We start from the raw sequence: 6,000 nt of genomic DNA on the forward strand, positions 1-6,000 counted from the left end.
CTTGAACTGTGCACTACCAATGTTTTCTTCAATAGCTTTTTTTGTCTTATCACTGGTCATTCTTTCCCTCTCTTTCTTTCACTTTCTACACTCAATCTGAGTCCTGTTTGTCATTCCTCAGTGTCTTTTGTCTCATTTAAGTCACATTGGTAAAGGAGGCAGGCTCGTTTAAGGTCCTGGGTGACACATTCCTACCCCTCCAGTACTAACAGCAAGAAAGGGAGGGGTAACGGGGTGACGGTAGGGGGCAGAAGAGGATGGGAGGTCAAGAAATGAGAGAGAGGGGAGCAGAGAGAAGTGAAAGAGGGGGAAAACAGAGAGTAGAGGGCAAAACATGAAGAAAGAAAGAAAGGGTGTGAAAAAAGTGGAAGAAGTGGAAGAGAGGGTGAAGTAAGCAGAGAAAAGAGAAGGAAGAAGAAACACAGGCAGGAAGGCAGGATGAGGTTGATGAAAAGGGAGAGGAAATGGGAGAGAGAGAGAGAAGTAGCAAAAGCTAGGGAGATAAGAGAGAAGGGGAACAAGACGGGAAGAGGAAGAGCTTGACTGCGGAAGGAAGAGATCCGATAGGTGCAAGTGAAGGAAAACGGGTAGGGAAGGAAGGGTGGGTGAGAAACAGGGGCTAGAAAGAGAGTTGAGGGGAGGGGAACAAAAGGTGAAGGTGTGGTATGGGAGGGGAGAAAGTAGTGCTGGAATTTTGTGGGAACGTGCAGACAGTTGGTGATGGGAGGGAGTGAAGTAAGATAGGACAGTGGAGGGAAGGGGAGGTACGAGAGAGAATAGGAGTGTGTGGGAAGGAAAGGATGGAGACAGGGAAGAGAAGTAGATAGGAGACAAAAAGGAGAAAGCAGAGAGAAAGTGGAGGTGAGGTAGGGGAGAAAGTGGGGAGGGAGGAAGGGAGAGAGGGCGATCAACTCAAATTGCATTCCTATGTGTAGTAATACCCATTTTATATTTTTATCAAAACAATCAAAAGACATGGTACTAGAAAATCACAGTAGATCAAGCAGTATCTGTGGAGAGAGAAGAGCCAGTAACACTTCAGGTCAAGAACAGTAATTTCTCCCTCAACAGATGCTGCCTGAACTGCTGAGTATTTCCAGAATTTTCTGTTTATGTTTTAGAGCTGAAGTTCCCTTTTGATTTTTAACTTTCTACCACATGTATTTCATCATTATTCTCCCTTTTGCATAGTCAAATCATGCAGTCAATAAAAAAGCAGGAAAAATCTGGTATAGATGTTTGCCTGTGTCAAGGTAAGATTGACCATTTCCCGGCGTCAAAACATATGAATGGTTCGATAGTTCGGAAATTGGGTGATCGGATAATTGAGAAAGAAAGCAGATTAAAATATGGGACTCGAATTTAAAAACGTTATCACTCAGGTCGGGATAAACAATCTGGGCTAGTTTGTTCTCTCAATTCCAATCATCTCAGAAGCCTCCGCGGACACTTGAAACTTGACTTAACAACTCACTTGTCCCGCTTCTTCTGCAACTCAACCAAGTGTCGTCAGATATTAAATCATAAATGAATTCACCAAAATTCCTCTGATGATATTTAATTCCCATTTCAAAATACAATGCGCACTCCATATACCTAAAACCAGCTAAGAAAAAATTTAAAAACTTTTACTCATTAATTCAGATGGCAGAGAGTTCCAAGAAATAGGGAATAAAACGTATCGGGATAGTCACGGAATTGATAGCAGAATTCGTCGTGCACTCACCTGCGGGGAGTAGCCCTTTAAATCCGTTAAAGCTGATGAATTTGAGAGGGATGGTTTCTTTTGTGAAGTGCTCCCGGTGAAAGTTGGAAAGCGGCCGTGGAGAGAGCGGCCGGCACGAAGCAGTTCGGTATCCGAAGTGTCTCCTTTATATCAAGGAGCACGCCATCCAGCCTTGGCAGTCTCTTTGCCCTTGGGGAGAAGGAGGTCCCACACTCTGCCATTTTCTGGCAGCCGCTCGCCTGTGAGTTAATGTTTGGCGAGGGTTGGCTTAAACGCGGAGCTCCACCTACTGCCGAGATGTTGGCTGTGTTTTCAGAAAAAAAAACGCTACCGAGACAAACGTGAGCGACATCGTAGCCGCAATGCCCGCGGAGGCGCCCAGCTTTCTGTGGGATTAAGTGCCAACTGTGCGCGTGTAAACTGCAACAAAGCCGAACCCAATGCAAACTGCCTTCTGCCGAATAACTGTAGAGACGCGGGAGTGTTGCCTATCTGAAGCGCTAACTCTGTTTCTTTCTTCACAAACGCTGCCTGGTCTGCCGAGTGATTCCAGCATCCTTTATTTCTATTTCAGATTCCCAGCATCTGTATCTTTTTTGTCTTGTATTAGAGCGTTGTGTGATTTTTTTTTGTGTCTGAGATGAAGACGTGAGGTAAAATATAGCCTAGAACAGAGGCCCCCTTTTTCCCAGCCTCCTTTGCTTTATCCACCCTCAATAAATCCAACATTCCCAGTATGTTATCATACTGACTGTCCCTTCCCATTATTCCTAGAAAAACCTACTTTCCCATATTATCACCAAGTCACCATTTCCTATTATTACAAAGAACCTTCTTTACTTCTCCCTTCCCACAACAGGAGGAGAGGGATTAGGGGAGCAGATCATTCTCCCACTAGGTTCTATGCCCTTGGCAGAAGGAGATCCATATTCAGCCATTTTCTGGTACCCTTTCACCCTAATCTCAAAGGGGGCTTAATTTATACATCATTCACATTTTCCCAATCATCTCATAACCCCTGATCTCAAAAACAAATCTCAGTCAGATTCCATCTGCCTTTGGCCTCCTTCCCAAGTTACACAGCACTTGGATCAACTTGCTAAGGAATGGCAGATGGAATTTAACTCAAGTAAGTGCAAGTTAATGCATTTTGGGAAGATAAACTAGGGCTGTAGAGTGTTTTATAGAATCGTAACACCTAAAGATATATGTATGTAGTTCCCTGAAAAGTGGCAACACAGGTAGACAAAATAGTATGGCATGCTTGCCTTTATCAGATGGAACATTGAGTACAAGATTTGGGACATCTTGTTACAGTCGTACAGAATGTTGATGAAGTTACACCTGAAAACTGTGCTAAGTTCCGGCCACCATACTATAAGGAAGATGTGATTAAGCTGGAGAAGGTGGAAAAACAAAAGGTTCACAAAGATTTTGCCATGACTGGAGGGCTTGGGCTATAGGGAGAGATTGGAAATGCTGGGTCTGTTTTCCCTAGAGTGAAGATCGTTGAGGGGCAGCCTAATAGAGGTTTATGTGGAAGAAAATATCAAAGCCTTACATTATAATGGGTATTGAGGGGCTAATGATTTGTTTTAAAATGTGAATTCGAAGTCTATAATCATTTATCCGTAACTAATGTACTCTGTGTGACTGAAATGTGCCTTGCAACCAAGATATAAAAATAACTGTATCTGTACTTCTTTGTTCTGAGAATTTTTATATGTCTGCTGTTGAGCCAGCTTGCCTGATATACTTTTTGATAAATAACACTTAAGTAAAATGTGTAGGTGATCATAGACATATTTTTGCTACTTCACTATTTGGTAGCGTTGCTAGAGCTCCACTGAAACAGGGCTCCCCAACCTTTCTTGCACCGCGGACCAGTTTAATATCAACAATATTCTTGCAGACCGGCTGACTGGGTGGGGGGGCGGTGGCGGTGTTCAAGTAGGGTTGCCAACTTTCTCACTCCCAAATAAGGGACAAAAGTAGCCGTCAAATACGGGACACTTCTGTTTCCCCCGAGAAAGACTGCAATGACCATGAAGCCTTGCGCGGGCACCTGTGTGCGCATGCATGAGATGCACGTACATGACGTGCGCATGTGTGTACGTGCCAATTTTTTTTCTACAAATCGGCTTTGGCTTAATCTTCCCTATTCTGTTAAGTGAAACTGCACTGTACATACATTATTTCTACTTTATATAGGCTGTGTATTTATCATACCATTCCTGCTTTTACTATATGTTAGTGTAAATTTAGGTTTTATGTGTTATTTGGTATGATTTGTTAGGTTATTTCAAGTTCAACAGTGCGTGACAGGGAATGAGGAAAGGTGCAGCTGACTCGTATTGTTTCATATAGCCAAATCATATTGTTTCCTCGCGGCCCGGTGGTTGGGGACCACTGCACTAAAATACTAAGAAACTGATTGCTAAGCTTTGCCTTGAAGTCATCAGGCGGGATGCAGTGGACTAATTATACATTGTTCTCTGAAAGCTAGACAAAGGTTCAAATAAAGAATTATCTGGTCACACATGTCCTGAGGCACATGACCTTTACTTCTGTAAAAATCCTAAATGTCTCTTGTCACGTACCATTCATATATAAATATGACTGAATTTTCTTGTTTGACGGAGTTCCAAGACCCCGCTTTTAGGAGCTTGGACTCTCCATGATATCATGTATCAAAAAAGATTTTCGGAAGCAGCTCCCTTTGGGTCCGCGTACTCTTTTCTGCGACAGTTTATAAGGTAGGTGGTCACAATGCTATTCCCAGCATAGGGCAGTCTAAAACTAGACTGCATAAGGAAAGATTTAATGGGGACCTTGTGGACAACTTCTTCCACACAGAGAAAGAGCTAACAGAGGAAGTGGTAGAGATGGATACGACATTTAAAATACATTTGAATAGGTTCAGAGGTGAGACAGATTTAGATGGATGTGGCCTACGTGCGGGTAAATGGGACTAGCTCAGGAAGGCATCTTGGATGAAGTGAGTCAAAGGGTTTGTTTCCATGTTGTATGTCTCTGTGACTCTATGAATCTATGAGTGAACCTACAGTAATCGAAAGATTTACAGCCTCTGTCTTCAATTGCTGCCCCTCATCCTGAGAATGTGCCCCCTCCCCAATTAAAGACTGTCCAGGGTGTAGCTTTCATATTCAATTTTTTTCCTTTGTAGCCGAGGGGGAGCTGGTTGTCAAGAATATCCCCATTGCCAAGCACCTTCACCACCCCGAGGCTGGGACTTTGCTCCCTTGCACCCCACAAAGAAATATGTGGTGACAGAAAACCTTTGTCAATTTCCCATGTACTATCTGAGGGAAATATCTGAAAAGGAAACAAAATGACACTCATAATCTCAGAAACTTTGACAGCTTTGAAAGTGTAGCGACCATTGTAAGGTGGCAACTATAACAGCATACTTATATACGGCAAGCTCCAATCAGCAATGCAGTAATGACCTTGTTATTGTTATATGGTTTGAGGGTAAACAATGCCCAGGATACTAGGAATGAAACGGCTACCATATGTCATTTTCAAAATGCCACCAGATAATCTTTTACATCCAACTGAGAATGTTGATTCAAGTGATGGTACTTTGGATAGTGGGTGGCATGTTCTGGAATGTTCTTTTGGGTTATGATCTCAAGTGAGGGTGTAACTGATTGCAGCACAACTGGTACCCAATCATTGCCAAATGTAGTATGGCTGAAATGGGGTGGCTCACCCTTCAGGAGCTGGTAAGTGCTGGCCCTGACACAAGCTGTCAAGGCTGCACACATTGGCTTGAGAATCTGTGGTACGCCAATATGTTTTTCAAATGATACAAAAACCCACACCGACTACTAAAATGCTTGACTTCCAGTGACACCACCATGGTTTTCCATTCAAACCCACTCATTAGAAATAGCAGGTGAGTGAGGAATATTCTCTTGCAATCCTTACCAAAGTGTTTACTTTCAGATGGCTGTGTGTGAGGAATAGGCATAATTGAAGTGCAGAGACCTGATTTGCGTCACTGACCACAAGATCACCACCATTGTGGCTTAGGAAAACCATCAGAGCCTCAGGATTAAAGCTTTTTGCTTTCTAATATACAGCCATGAAAAAGAAAATGATAATTGTATGGCATTTGATCTTAAATAAAATCCTGCGTATTCCCGATATTTGGCTGCAACCAACACTCTGGAAATTCTTGAGGTAAATGAAGTCTGCAGATTGCACCACCAAATATATCAACTCAGCAACATTTCATTGTGTCTATA

General features: G+C 42.8%; 1 protein-coding gene across 1 annotated transcript in view; it reads right to left on the reverse strand.

Moving 5' to 3' along the window:
• The window catches only part of alpl (alkaline phosphatase, biomineralization associated), an 80,770-nt gene extending 78,513 nt beyond the window's left edge, over positions 1–2,257 (reverse strand). The window contains exon 1 of the mRNA XM_063033008.1: positions 1,727–2,257. The gene's annotated coding sequence lies outside the window, so the exon portion shown is untranslated. The remainder of the gene's footprint in view (positions 1–1,726) is intronic.
• Between the last annotated feature and the right edge of the window lie 3,743 nt (positions 2,258–6,000).

Source organism: Mobula hypostoma, chromosome 25 (genome assembly GCF_963921235.1).
Source record: "Mobula hypostoma chromosome 25, sMobHyp1.1, whole genome shotgun sequence".
Taxonomy (NCBI): Eukaryota; Metazoa; Chordata; class Chondrichthyes; order Myliobatiformes; family Myliobatidae; genus Mobula; species Mobula hypostoma.